At 45.5% G+C, this 13,782-nt stretch overlaps 1 protein-coding gene across 2 annotated transcripts in view; it reads left to right on the plus strand.

The window, feature by feature from the left end:
- Positions 1 to 13,782, plus strand: part of znrf3 (zinc and ring finger 3) — a 112,080-nt gene that overhangs the window by 48,446 nt on the left and 49,852 nt on the right. The gene's annotated exons all lie outside the window — the stretch shown is intronic.

Raw genomic sequence — 13,782 nt, forward strand, 5'->3', positions numbered from 1 at the left:
AAACATATCAAAATGACAATCTGTTTCTGTAGCTGTAGTTAGCTAGCTAACTATATAGCTAGTTGACATCATCTAAAATAACCCTAAAAACCCTACTTCAAGTCTCAGAGCGAGTGACGTCACCGATTGAAACGCTATTAGCGCGCACCACCGCTAACTAACTAGCCATTTCACATCGGTTACACTCACCCCCCCTTTGACCTCCTCCTTTTCCGCAGCAACCAATGATCCGGGTCAACAGCATCAATGTAACAGTGTAGGTTCCGTCCCTCTCTTCGCCCCAACCCGGGCTCGATGCTACCCATCGCGCCACAAAAGCCGCGGCCCTTGCAGCGCAAGGGGAAACCCTACTTCAAGTCTCAGAGCGAGTGACGTCACCGATTGAAACGCTATTAGCGCGCACCACCGCTAACTAACTAGCCATTTCACATCGGTTACACTCACCCCCCCTTTGACCTCCACCTTTTCCGCAGCAACCAATGATCCGGGTCAACAGCATCAATGTAACAGTGTAGGTTCCGTCCCTCTCTTCGCCCCAACCCGGGCTCGAACCAGGGACCCTTGCACACATCAACAACTGACACCACACGAAGCATCGTTACCCATCGCGCCACAAAAGCCGCGGCCCTTGCAACGCAAGGGGAAACCCTACTTCAAGTCTCAGAGCGAGTGACGTCACCGATTGAAACGCTATTAGCGCGCACCACCTCTAACTAACTAGCCATTTCACATCGGTTACACTAGCAGTGACGCTATTACTGTGTAACTCCGGTAGGGCAACATCTGAAAAATAGAGCACTTGATAGTGTGTACCAGTCGACGAAAGCCAACATCACCCACGACAGAGAACGGTTGATTGTAAAAGGCATTGAATTCCATTATCTTGGATTTAATGGATTTCGCCTTTGAGTTGTTTTGCGCATCGGCGTTAAACTAGCATTTTTAGCTAATATCCACCGATATATTGTGCATCCCTAGTCGGTACATATGGCTGTGTTTGTGCAGTTGTTGAGAAGGTCACGGTCTGTGCTGCTCTGTGCTGTCTGGGGTGGTGCAGAGAAGCGATGTAGGAAGGGGGGATGAGGAGAAGGGAGGGTATGGAACTGATGGTGTGACCTTTAACAGAGCCCTGGCTGCTTGCCTCCTCTGAGGAGTCTTGATTAGAGTAGTCCTCTACCTCCAGCTGCTATACAGTACTCTTAACAGCCTGTGGAGACCATGACACGCACACAGAGTAGTACACACACACACAAAGGGAAGGCCAACAAGTCTGGTTTGATTGAGGATTCAAAAGAAGCCACTTTGTGATTTATTTATTTAGCAGAGGACACTTTGATGTCAGAGAGGAGTTTGCATAATCAGCAGGTGGCTTTGGTCATCTAGATCGCTATGGGCCCTGGTCAAAAGTAGTGCACTATACACACACACGCAGACCTAAAGCTGTGTGTGTGTGTGTGTGTGTGTGTGTGTGTGTGTGTGTGTGTGTGTGTGTGTGTGTGTGTGATCTCAGTCTTCATGTAGGGTAGGGGATCTGTGGCATTTGATGAAGGACAGACAAAGCGCTTGGCTAACGTTTGATCTCTGCATGGTGCAATGCTTTCTCTCTCTCTCTCTCTCTCTCTCTCTCTCTCTCACACACATCCCCATTCGAATATTGAAATGTCCAAGAAGATTGACTGCACTTGAATGGAATAAAAGTTACCTATTGAAGCTGGTGGATTTATTCTGATAGCGATAATTATAAGCATGAATTATTCCTGATCATGTATTTTCGAAGGCTGTCATGTTCGCCTTCAGAAGGATCCACAGTGAGGAGAAGAGGAGGGTGATGAAGGGATTAGAGTTCTCATTGTGATTTCTTATTTGTTAGGTGTTGTTTACACTGTTCAGAAAACAAACTTGGTAGTCTAATACCTATTTGGCAGTGGCACACGCACACACCACGTCCTCCTGTGTAGCTCAGTTGGTAGAGCATGGTGCTTGCATCGCCAGGGTTGTGGGTTCGATTCCCACGGGGGACTAGTAGGAAAAATGTATGCACTCACTACTTACTGTAAGTCGCTCTGGATAAGAGCATCTGTTAAATTACTAGAACGTAAATGTAAAAATGACCCCCCTTCTCCTTAGGATTATTATTAAGTACTATAGTAGCCTATATAAGTACAAGTCATTCTGTCATGCCTTTAAATACAATCAAGCTTTTTATTTTTAAAATAAAATAACAAATTAAATGTTCCGGCTTATTAGGCTATGGCCTAAGTATTAAGACAACAGAACAGAACAACATGACAATAAAATAACAAATGGAGCCTTGAATAATTAAATCATAAATAAATAATGTTCTGGATATTATTAGCTATAGGCTAACCTATGGCTTAAGTATTAAGACAACAGAACACAACAGAAGAACACGTATTTTAGGAGAGTGCTTTAGTCTGTCTGACCACAGACACACAAGATTCAGAGTGGGGTATTTTTCCCCCTCCAGTTCCTTCTGTGAGTCATGAAATGGCTTGAGGAACTCCAACTCCAGGAGGAACTGCAGGAGGAACTGCAAGTAATCGGGCGATTTTGATTTTCATTACTCTCACACTTTCTCCACGGGCCTCCAACTTTTCGTGCACTTTGTTGTACACGTTCTGGACAGACTTCAGGGTCAGGTACACTGTGCTAAATCTTGTGTCTCCCATCCGAAGCAGGGTCATAGAGTTGGGCAGTCGGTCCAGACTACTAGACATACTTGATATAGGGCATGATAAACACATCAAACCGGTGCATGGAAAAATAAGCTTACCCACATGGAAATGCCCACATGGAAGGCTACATAACATTATATTAATTATATTCCTATAATGTATTGTTGGTATGACATGGTTGGGCATATATAAAGCACAAATTAATTCTCATATTCTACCTGACCAGTGACTTTGCTGCGGTGAGGGTTTCAGCGATGTCATGCACATCAATGGCCAGTATTGCTCTGTCAAGGTCATGACATAGCACCATGTTTAGAACGTGGTCCTGAGAGTCCAGCCTCTGATATGGCCGAAGGTCAAGAAGGATGTTGGAGCCCTGGTCAGTTACCTAAACAATTCTGCTCAGTGACGTAGCGTCGAGGTCAAACTTTGTCACAAGCAGCTTCAGCAACTCCCTCTATTCTCCCCAGTTTTGAGTCTTTAGCTGGAAACACAGCCATGGTCATGTTTCTTCCAATTAACTGGAACTCCTTTTACTTATGAAATGACATGTTATTGTCAGACATGTCTGTCATCATCCTCACTGTGCCCTCTTTCAGGATATCATTTACCTTATCTGTAAATTCTTCCTTTGTCTTCTGCCATACTCTTGCACCTGGCAGAGACGGTGTTGTTGCTGGGTAGAACAGAGCTGGCAGACACCCTCCCATAAGTGGTTCCCATGTATATTAGCTCCTGGACAAGCTCCTGAAAGCCTGGGCCTTCGACGATATTGTCAAATAATGTTCTGCAGGAGGGGTGAAGTCAGGCGCAGGAGACTCAGGTACGTGAAACACATAGTTACTTTAATGAAGAAAAAACAAGTCCAAAATATCAAGCCGACAAGGCAAGGGAAAAAAAAAAGGCAGACTAACACAGTCTTGGGAATAGAACGGGACGCAGCCCAGCAACCCTAAAGCCAAAACGCTAAATATAAAAAGGACCAGAAAAGAAATCCCCCCAACCTACGATAACAGACACAAAACAATCCCGCACAACCCCAAACACAAAACAGACTAAATACCCCACTAATTACTAAACACAAAACAGGTGCTACCCTAACCAGACATAACCAAACGAAACAGAAAAGGAAATCAGTGGCAGCTAGTAGGCCGGCGACGACGACCGCCGAGCGCCGCCCGAACGGGGAGAGGCGCCACCTGTGGACGTTGTGACAGATATAGAATGGCCTGACGTCTTTGCAACAAAAAACTGACACATTTGTCAGTCACTGCCTGTTTTGTTTTCTTTGAGACGGTTACCGTTTTGTTGATGAAAGCTGTCATAGAAGCTTGGCCTGAGGAGGAGGCTGTCACGCCACGGCATTGTGCAAAATGGCACTGCAGGGAAGAAGTACCGGTCATCTTGCTGTCACAACGTAGAAAGGCCTCGCATTCTCTGCACTTGACATGGCCAGTTGTTTCTCTCGTTGCTTCAACAACCAAGTCAAATGACTTCCACACATCTGACTTCCCCTTTCCCTCCTGAGCCACCAGTATACATTCCCCCGTGGCAAGTTTCTTTTTAATATCCTTGGCATCCATTTTGCTGTAACGTGTTATAATGATATAACAGAGATGTTGTAACCAATGTATTGATGTGATATACACTATGCACAAAACATTAGGAACACCTTCCTAATATTGAGTTGCATCCCTTTTTGCCCACAGAACAGCCTAAATTCGTTGGGGCATGGACTCTACAAAAGCATTCCACAGGGATGCTGGACCATGTTGACTCCAATGCTTCCCACAGTTGTCAAGTTGGCTAGAAATCCTTTGGGTGGTGGACCATTCTTGAAAAACCCAGCAGCATTGCAGTTCTTGACACAAACCAGTGCGCCTGACACCTACTACCATACCCCGTTCAAAGGCACTTAAATATTTTGTCTAGCCCATTCACCCTCTGAATGGCACACACACACACACACACACACACACACACACACACACACACACACACACACACACATCCATGCCTCAATTGTCTCAAGGCATAAAAATCCTTCTTTAACCTGTCTCCTCCCCTTCATCTACACTGATTGAAGTGGATTTAACAAGTGACATCAATAAGGGATCATAGCTTTCACCTGGATTCACCTGGTCAGTCTATGTCATGGAAAGAGCAGGTGTTCCTAATGTTTTGTACACTCAGTGTATGATTGGCCATCCTACCTTCAGACCCTACCCTATTGGCCAGTCACATGTGCATGCATGTGTCACATGAAAAGAGCATGGCAGGGAAGGCACATTTAGCAATAGGGAATGTTTTTGCTCTCTCAAGAAATGAGGGATTTCTTTCAACTTTTCAGTCAGAAAAATAGCAAGTAAGAAACTAGTTAAGTGTAATAAGATAGCAGCTTCAGCAACCCGGACAGCGCAATAAACAGCACAGCCCGTCCCTGCTCCTGCAGCTGACAGGGAGGTAGGCACACGCTGTAATTCTGACCTTTTTTTTTTACACGGCGGCCTGAGTCAATTCTTGAAAACAAAGCTCCGTCCTGAACCTGTCGGATCCCGTCGGGTTCGGGCTGAAATTGAGAACTCTCGAAGGGGATAGGTTTGAAGTAGAAGTGATGGATGTCGTTCACTTCATCTCTGCTCCTATAAAGACCAGCTCATGTACCAATCCTCCGTTCTCCCCACTTCCTCAAACCACTTTAGCTCTGTCTCCTTTCTCTCTCTCTCTCTCTCTCTCTCTCTCTCTCTCTCTCTCTATATCTCTCTCCCAACTCCAATATTGTGGTAGCCATGTTGTCCAGTGCGTGTAAAGAGGGAGAGAAGGGGGAGAGAGTGAATGACCAAGGGAGAGAGAGTCAGTGAGGGAGGAGGGAGGCCTGCCTGGTTGTGGGCCTGCTCTGTGCTTTCTGCTCTAATCACATTCCAGCAGGCTCTGGCCTGGACTGTCTGTCGGTCAACCAGCAGCAATAGCTTTCCGTGCTCAGCTTGCTCTGCATTCCACAACTTTGGGGGCTTTCCAAGAGGAGGGCGAGCAGAACGCCACAGATTCCTCCCTCACCCCCCCCCCCTTCCCTCCTCCCCTCCCCCGCCCGGCGGAGCCATCAAAGGGCCCAAGCCACTTCAAAGGCCACGCTGAGGCTAGGTGTTGATCACTGCAATCCGCCACTGGTCCACTTTTAGCCCCCCTCCGGACTTCGAGCCACAGCCCTCCAGATAGATATTTAGATCAGCCCAGGGTCCGGGTGGGTTCCATAGCCAGGCTGTGGCATTAATCAGGACCCACTAACTTGTGACATTCACTCTGGTTTTAGGCCCAGGAATCATGATTTGAGGGACTGGTGAGAGCTAGGTGATGTTTTACTATGGAGGGAGATCCAACAGAGCTGCAGCATTAGTTGTATGGGAGAAATGAGTGTATTGTAAAACGATAATGAAAAGTAATGTTAGGCTTCAGAAGGGGGGTGTAGCCTCAATGTATTGGCTTTATTCTGGAAATGTGCTTGTTGTTTGATCATTCATGTAACAAAGTTAATGATGTGTTCTTTTAACACAGCTAACTCTGCTGAGATGACGGTCTCTTTCAATGTTCCAGTTTATGTCAGGGGCCCTTCAGTTCGAGACCATAACTAGAAATAAGTTATTAGGTTGTGTGCGTGTGCGTGTGCGTGTGTGTGTGTGCGCACTGTATCACTTATTAACATCCTCCACAGTTGTGTCTGTCAGTGATATGGTATGTAAGCTATGTTAATGAAGTCTCTGTGACACCTTGAAGTCAGTGAATAATTGATGCATATTGAGAATCATGCTCAACTCACCCACTTTTACTGCCAATGCAGTTAGCACAATATGCTTATTACTCTCACTATGCATGTAGATATTCTCTGCTGCTCTTTAGGGGGGAGTGTGTGTGCATGTTGCAACTCCCCAAAATGATGGCATCCGACCAACTTTGACCTATGAACTTTGTCGGCCTTTGTTCCGCCTTTGAAGACCGAAAGTGACGCCACAGAGGGAGTTGAGTCCACACACACACACACACACACACACACACACATACACATACACACACACACACACACACACACACACACACACACACACACACACACACACACACACACACACACACACACACACACACACACACACACACACACACACACACACACACACACACACCATCTCAGGCTCTGCTCTAAGCTAATAGAGTCACCAATGCGGCCTGTCTCTCTGTGTTAAAGCTGTCAGCTCCAGAGTCCTGCGCTACATATCAGAATATTGACATGGTATTAGGTGTCCTCTCCCAGTGTCCCCCATACACACTGAAACCACCACACTTGTTTGCTTTCCCCGTTGCTATGAAGATGGTTGTGAGGGCGGAGGTGATGTTTAGGGGGGTTAAGGAGAGGACAAGGGCAGGGGGTGTGAGTGTTGGGATGGCAAAGCTCTCAGCATGTAACATAGTGGGTCGGCTTATTTTGTGGGCTCGCCAGCTGGAGGCTAATGCCATTTAAACAGACAGGCATACTGAGAGGGGAGTTTGTGAAGCAGAGACTGGTTCTGCCTGCTACCCCTGGGCCTCTAAGAGAAAACCCTAGTTGTCTTTAGAGATGAAACGGTATGAAAATGTCATATCACGATTATAGTGGCCAAAATAATCACGGTGATCAGTATTATCGCGGTATTGTTAAAATGTACTGTTCAAAAAGTACTCATACACACACTGAAATCATTTCACCAAGTTTTATATTGAAAACCAACAAACAACAAATACAATTAGCAGCACTATCGTGTGCAATGGGCGAATAGAGTCTGCAGACATAGGACGCATACAACAGCAGAACAACGTGTAGTGTTTTTACAAAAGTAGGTAACACTGAAAGCTTCAGTTTACATTAATGACACGCTATTAGCAAGTTAGACAGACAAACCATGACATTTTCCCCCATTCCAAAGTCCCCACGTCATGCACTGAGCTGAAAGTTACCTTACCTTGCATTGGCTATAAAGTACTGGGTGGTGGTCACGAAGATGACTCAAGAGATTTGAAGTGTTGCTCCCTTTTGCAACGTTTTTTTGTTGTTGTGCATGTTCTGCAGACAGGGTGACCATCTTCGATTAAGTTTCCCTCAGCAGTCTTGTAAAACCCAAAATATGACCACACTTCAGATTTGGTCCTCTTAAGAAGGCTGAAAAATCTCCAGAGCGCTGTCACTGCCTTCCGCCATGTTTTCGCACAAAACATAACCCACGTTACATGCTGTGCCTGCGTCAGACTGTTGCTAACTTTGGTTGATGTTGGACAGTATTTACTTTGAGTTTTTCAAACCTCGGTAATCAAACACGGTTTTATGATAATTAAAATTTGAAACGGTAATACTAACCATCGGGGAATTTTACCAAGGTTTATTGTGAAACCAGTAACCATTTCATCCCTAGTTGTATTACACACGGGTACTACTGTCACCAATGTTAGCATACTCCCTCGGACTCACTCTAACTTCTTCAAACGTCTCTTTAATCATCAACTGTGATTGAATGTTACATTGCACAGACATTCAGAGCGACGGCATGAAGTTAATCAGGCTATGCATGTTGTTCCATCTCATCTGTGGATAGGAGAAGACAAAGCGGAGGAGCACTGGGATCCTTTACTGAGATCAGGTTACCTCAGGAGAGAGGGAAGTAGAGAGGGAGGGGGAGAGGAGGAGAGGGGAGGGATGGCCCCACCTGTAGGTCCTCCCAGCTGCTACTCCTGTAACGGGATCCCCCCCTCTCTGTCTCTCTCACTTTCTCTCTCTTTCTCGCTCTTCTCGCTCTCTCTCTCCGCTCCTCAAGGCTACCAGCCCCCTTTTGAAGTTATTTACAGTGCTGGGAAATGAAGTAGAAAGAGGAGAGAGCTACTCAATTGCTACAGTACTTCATAGGCCCGGTCAGTCAGAATGTTTTGGTTTGGTCTCTCACTTTCATTCATTCTCTTTCTCTCTCTCTTTCACTTTCATCTTCTCTCTTCCTTTCTCTCTCTCTCTCTCTCTCGCTCTCTCTGTCTGTGTGTGCGTCTGTCCTTAGTCACTGTTCAGACTGGAGAGAAAAAGCTTTTCGATACAACATGATTGATTGAGAAAGAGACAGACTTGACAACCCAACAACGAGAAGAGCTGGATAAAGAGAGAGCATGCAATATCAGAGAGAGAGACTTTTGAATTTATTTTTGTTATTCCCAAAAAAATGTTACCCCCTTATTTCCCCCCAACGGGCTCAGAGACGCGAAGTTGGAGTTACGCGTCCTCCAAAACATGACCCGCCTAATCGTACTCCTTAACCTCTTGGGGCTAGGTGGGACGCTAGCGTGCCACCTGTGGTGCACTCCATCAACAGCAGGTGCATTTCAAGAGCGGCAAATTTGAATCCAAATAAATGTCAAAATTCAAATTTTTCAAAAATACAACTATGTTACACCATTTGAAAGATAAACATCTCCTTAATCTAACCACGTTTTACGATTTCAAAAAGGTTTTACGGCGAAAGCATAAATTTAGAGTATGTTAGGACAGTACATTTACAAGAGTTGTGTGTAATGTTTTGTCAAGTCAAAGACAGGGTCACCAAAACCATAAAACCAGCTAAAATGATACACTAACCTTTTACAATCTCCATCAGATGACACTCCTAGGACATTATGTTAGACAATGCATGCATTTTTAGTTCTATCAAGTTCATATTTATATACAAAAACAGCGTTTTACTATGGCATTGATGTTGAGGAAATCGTTTCCCTCCAATAACCGGCAGTCAAGTCAGCGTCACAAATTAAATAATTAAAATTAGAAAACATTGGTAAAATATTATATTGTCATTTAAAGAATTATAGATTTACATCTTTTGAACGCAATCAACTTGCCAGATTTAAAAATAACCTTACTGGGAAATCACACTTTGCAATAATCTGAGCACTGTGCCCAGAAAAATACGCGTTGCGATACAGACTAGACGTCATGTTGGGGAGATCTAAAATCGAAAATACTATGTAAATAATCCATTACCTTTGATTCTCTTCATCAGATGTCACTTCCAGGTATCACAGGTCCATAACGAATGTAGTTTTGTTCAAAAAAAGCTCATCATTTATGTCCAAAAATCTCCGTCTCGTTAGCACATGATGTAAGCCAGCCGGACTTCTCGTCATGAACGAGGGGAAAAATATATTTCCGTTCGTTCAAACATGTCAAACGTTGTATAGCATAAATCATTAGGGCCTTTTTAACCAGAACATGAATAATATTCAAGGTGGACGAATGCATAGCCTTTTATAACGTATTGGAACGAGGGTACCCAACATGAAGTAGCGCCCAGGTGTCTAATGGGACATCACCGTTCCATGGCTCTTGTTCGGTCAGATCTCCCTCCAGAAGACTCAAAACACTTTGTAAAGGCTGGTGACATCTAGTGGAAGCAATAGGAAGTGCCAAAATATTCCTAAACCCCTGTGTTTTTCAATGGGAGAGGTTTAAAGTCAATACAACACATCAGGTATCCACTTCCTGTCAGAAAATGTCTCAGGGTTTTGCCTGCCAAATGAGTTCTGTTATACTCACAGACACCATTCAAACAGTTTTGGAAACTTTAGAGTGTTTTCTATCCATATATAATAAGTATATGCATATTCTAGTTACTGGGTAGGATTAGTAACCAGATTAAATCGGGTACATTTTTTTTATCCAGACGTGCAAATGCTGCCCCCTAGACCCAACAGGTTAACACCCTCCAGCTTAACCCGGAAGCCATCCGCACCAATGTGTCGGAGGAAACACCGTTCAGCTGGCAACCGGGGTCAGCCTGCAGGCACCCGGCCCGCCACAAGGAGTTGCTAGGGTGAGAGTAAAGCCCCCCCGGCCAAACCCTCCCCTAACCCGGACGACGCTGGGCCAATTGTGTGCCGTCCTAAGGGACTCCCGGCCACGGCCGGTTGTGGCACAGCCCGGGAATGAACCCGGGTCTGTAGTAACGCCTCTAGCACTGTGATGCAGTGCCTTAGACCGTAGCACCACTCGGGAGGCCCTGAGAGTGATTCTTCATATGGATCGGTCCTCCTCATGGATAAACAGATGGAGTGGAACTGTGTGGCAATAACTCTCTGTGAAAATCACTGTTTGGCTGCTGGGACAGAGTTTAAATGACATGCATCGACAGGAAACTGGCAAGGCCACATGTGTGTGTGTGTGTGTGTTTTCTCGGTAAAGTTCTCCCCGCTATGTGTGGGCATGTTATTGCGAGCGAGCATCCAGTTCCGAGAATGAGGTATCACTGGAAGTATTTGGCAGCTGGGGGGCCATTTGAGGTTGAGGGTATTTGATGTGTGTGTTCAGAGCAGACTCACACACGTTTGCGCAGGTCATTGATTAAATCCACCAACCACACAATGTAAGGGGAGTGTCAATAACTTTATGACGTGATGATATGCTAATACGAGTAAGCTCTCCCATTGCAAACCTGCAACAATTACTACGAACTACGATAGTATCACACATAAGCTGGGATAATTGTAAGGGCTACCTCACACCTCTCTGAAGATGAATGGGATTGGGGGATGCAGTGGGAGTCAAAGAGCCCGTCAATGCCCCGGGTCAGTGCAGCTGGTGTGTGTTTTTGCATGCGTGTGTGAACGTGTGTGGGGGGTGTGGAGTGGGGTCATTGAGTTCACGGTGGAAGACTTTTGGGGAGAATTGACACGTACTTGCCTTCACCAGTACCAGTATCATTCATTGAGAGCTGTAGTGCCCTGATCGCTCTCTCTTTCTCCTCGCAAGCACACACACACACACACACAAGCTCTCCCTCCCTCAAACACACACTGGAACACACATCTATAGCCTAGCTTAGGAACACAGGTGGGTGAGACAAGAGAAGAGGACTCAAATAAAATAAAATATCAAATCAAATTTTATTGGTCACATACATATGTCTAGCAGATGTTATTGCGGGTGTAGCGAAATGCTTGTGTTCCTAGCTCCGACAGTGCAGTAGTATCTAACAATTAACAACAATACACAAATCTGAAAGTAAAAGAATGGAATTAAGAAATATTTCAATATTAGGACGAGCAGTGCCGAAGTGGCATTGACTAAGTACAGTAGACTGGCATGGTTCCCAGGTTCTTCTTCTCCGGTGTATTTCTGTGTACACGTGAAACGGTGCTAGCTCTTCCCCTTCCCAAAATAAAGAGAGAAACCTAGAAACCTTAACCGACCGCTCTAGTGGTTAATCATTGGACCAGACTGACCCAGAGAACATCTAGTGAAACCTGTCACTCTGCCAGGCCCTGGTGGCACCACGACCATATCATTGTTGATGGCACTGTAGCTGATGGCACTATTTTGCGGTGTCACTTTGCGATGGCATTGTTTCGATGGAACTCTTTTTGATCACTGTATTTTCATGGCAGTGTTTGGGATGGCATAGTGTTTGTGGTGGCATGGTGTTTGTGGTGGCATGGTGTTTGTGGTGGCATGGTGTTTGTGGTGGCATGGTGTTTGTGGTGGCATGGTGTTTGTGGTGGCATGGTGTTTGTGGTGGCATGGTGTTTGTGGGGGCATGGTGTTTGTGGTGGCATGGTGTTTGTGGGGGCATGGTGTGTGAGATGGCATAGTGTTTGTGGTGGCATGGTGTTTGTGGTGGCATGGTGTTTGTGGGGGCATGGTGTTTGTGGTGGCATGGTGTTTGTGGGGGCATAGTGTGTGAGATGGCATAGTGTTTGTGGTGGCATGGTGTTTGTGGTGGCATGGTGTTTGTGGTGGCATGGTGTTTGTGGGGGCATGGTGTTTGTGGTGGCATGGTGTTTGTGGTGGCATGGTGTTTGTGGGGGCATGGTGTTTGTGGGGGCATGGTGTGTGGGATGGCATAGTGTTTGTGGTGGCATGGTGTTTGTGGTGGCATGGTGTTTGTGGGGGCACGGTGTTTGTGGTGGCATGGTGTTTGTGGGGGCATGGTGTGTGGGATGGCATAGTGTTTGTGGTAGGGCCGGGAACAATACCAGTATTGCGATGCTCGTTAGTATCATGGCATGGAAACAAAACACAAAGCGCATTTTAACTTATTTAGGAAAAGAGCCCTAATGTTGGAAACAAACACCAATATGTTGTCATCCAGAGTCACATGTATTTCTTTTCCAAGCTACAGCACAACATTTTCCATACTGCGGTTTTTAAAGGACCAAAAAGTGACTTCTGCTTTGTGTTTTCACTTTTGCCACGGACAAAATATTGCAATACTGGTATTGTCCCCGGTCCTAGTTTGTGATGGCACATTGTGCCTGTGGGCTTTGCTCTCTCCCTTCTGATTGTCAGTGAAACCGATCTGCATCACGACCTAAATTCTGTCATCACCAGACAGTCTCCTGATGTACCATAGTGCCCTAAACTGTGTCTCAAATTGACCCTATTCCCTACTGAGCCCTAGGGGCCCCGGTCGAAAGTAGTGCACTATAAAGGGAATAGGGTGCGATTTCATGCACGATGTTAGATTATATTAGAAGCACAGTAGTTGGGACACTGTAAGTCCCTGTGCTGAGCTGCTCTGTGACATGGTAGTGGGCTTGCTTGTGGCCTTTTTTTTTTGCCAATGCCAAAGATGTTTTTTTTAGGAGTCTGTGTTTCATTTCCTTTCATAACTGGGATTTGAGAATAAAACAGAGGGTTCGTTTCAGTTGTTCCTTTGGTTCAGCTGAGCACAGCTCCATATCCAGGATAAACGACAAGTTGGTATTATGCGTGTGTAATCTCTCTCTCTCTCTCTCTCTCTCTCTCTCTCTGTCTGTCTTTCAGTCTGTGCGTGTGATGATTTTAGCTGAGGAATCAAATTGTCTGCTATGTCCTCCAATCTGCCAGCTCTTTTGAAGTTGACATCCTGGTGTATCAGCAGAAGCACTGTCTAAGATGATCATGTACAGGAGCACTGTGCTCTGAATGTAGTGTTGCAGCTAACACAACCATCTTCCCACAGTCACACACACCCTTTTGAAGCTGTAATGGTTCAAACGCATCTAGTTTTTCTAAAACCGGGGCCGGGCGGATGTTTGTGAAATCTTTGAC

The sequence above is a fragment of the Salmo salar genome, chromosome ssa24 (genome assembly GCF_905237065.1).
Source record: "Salmo salar chromosome ssa24, Ssal_v3.1, whole genome shotgun sequence".
Classification (NCBI taxonomy): Eukaryota; Metazoa; Chordata; class Actinopteri; order Salmoniformes; family Salmonidae; genus Salmo; species Salmo salar.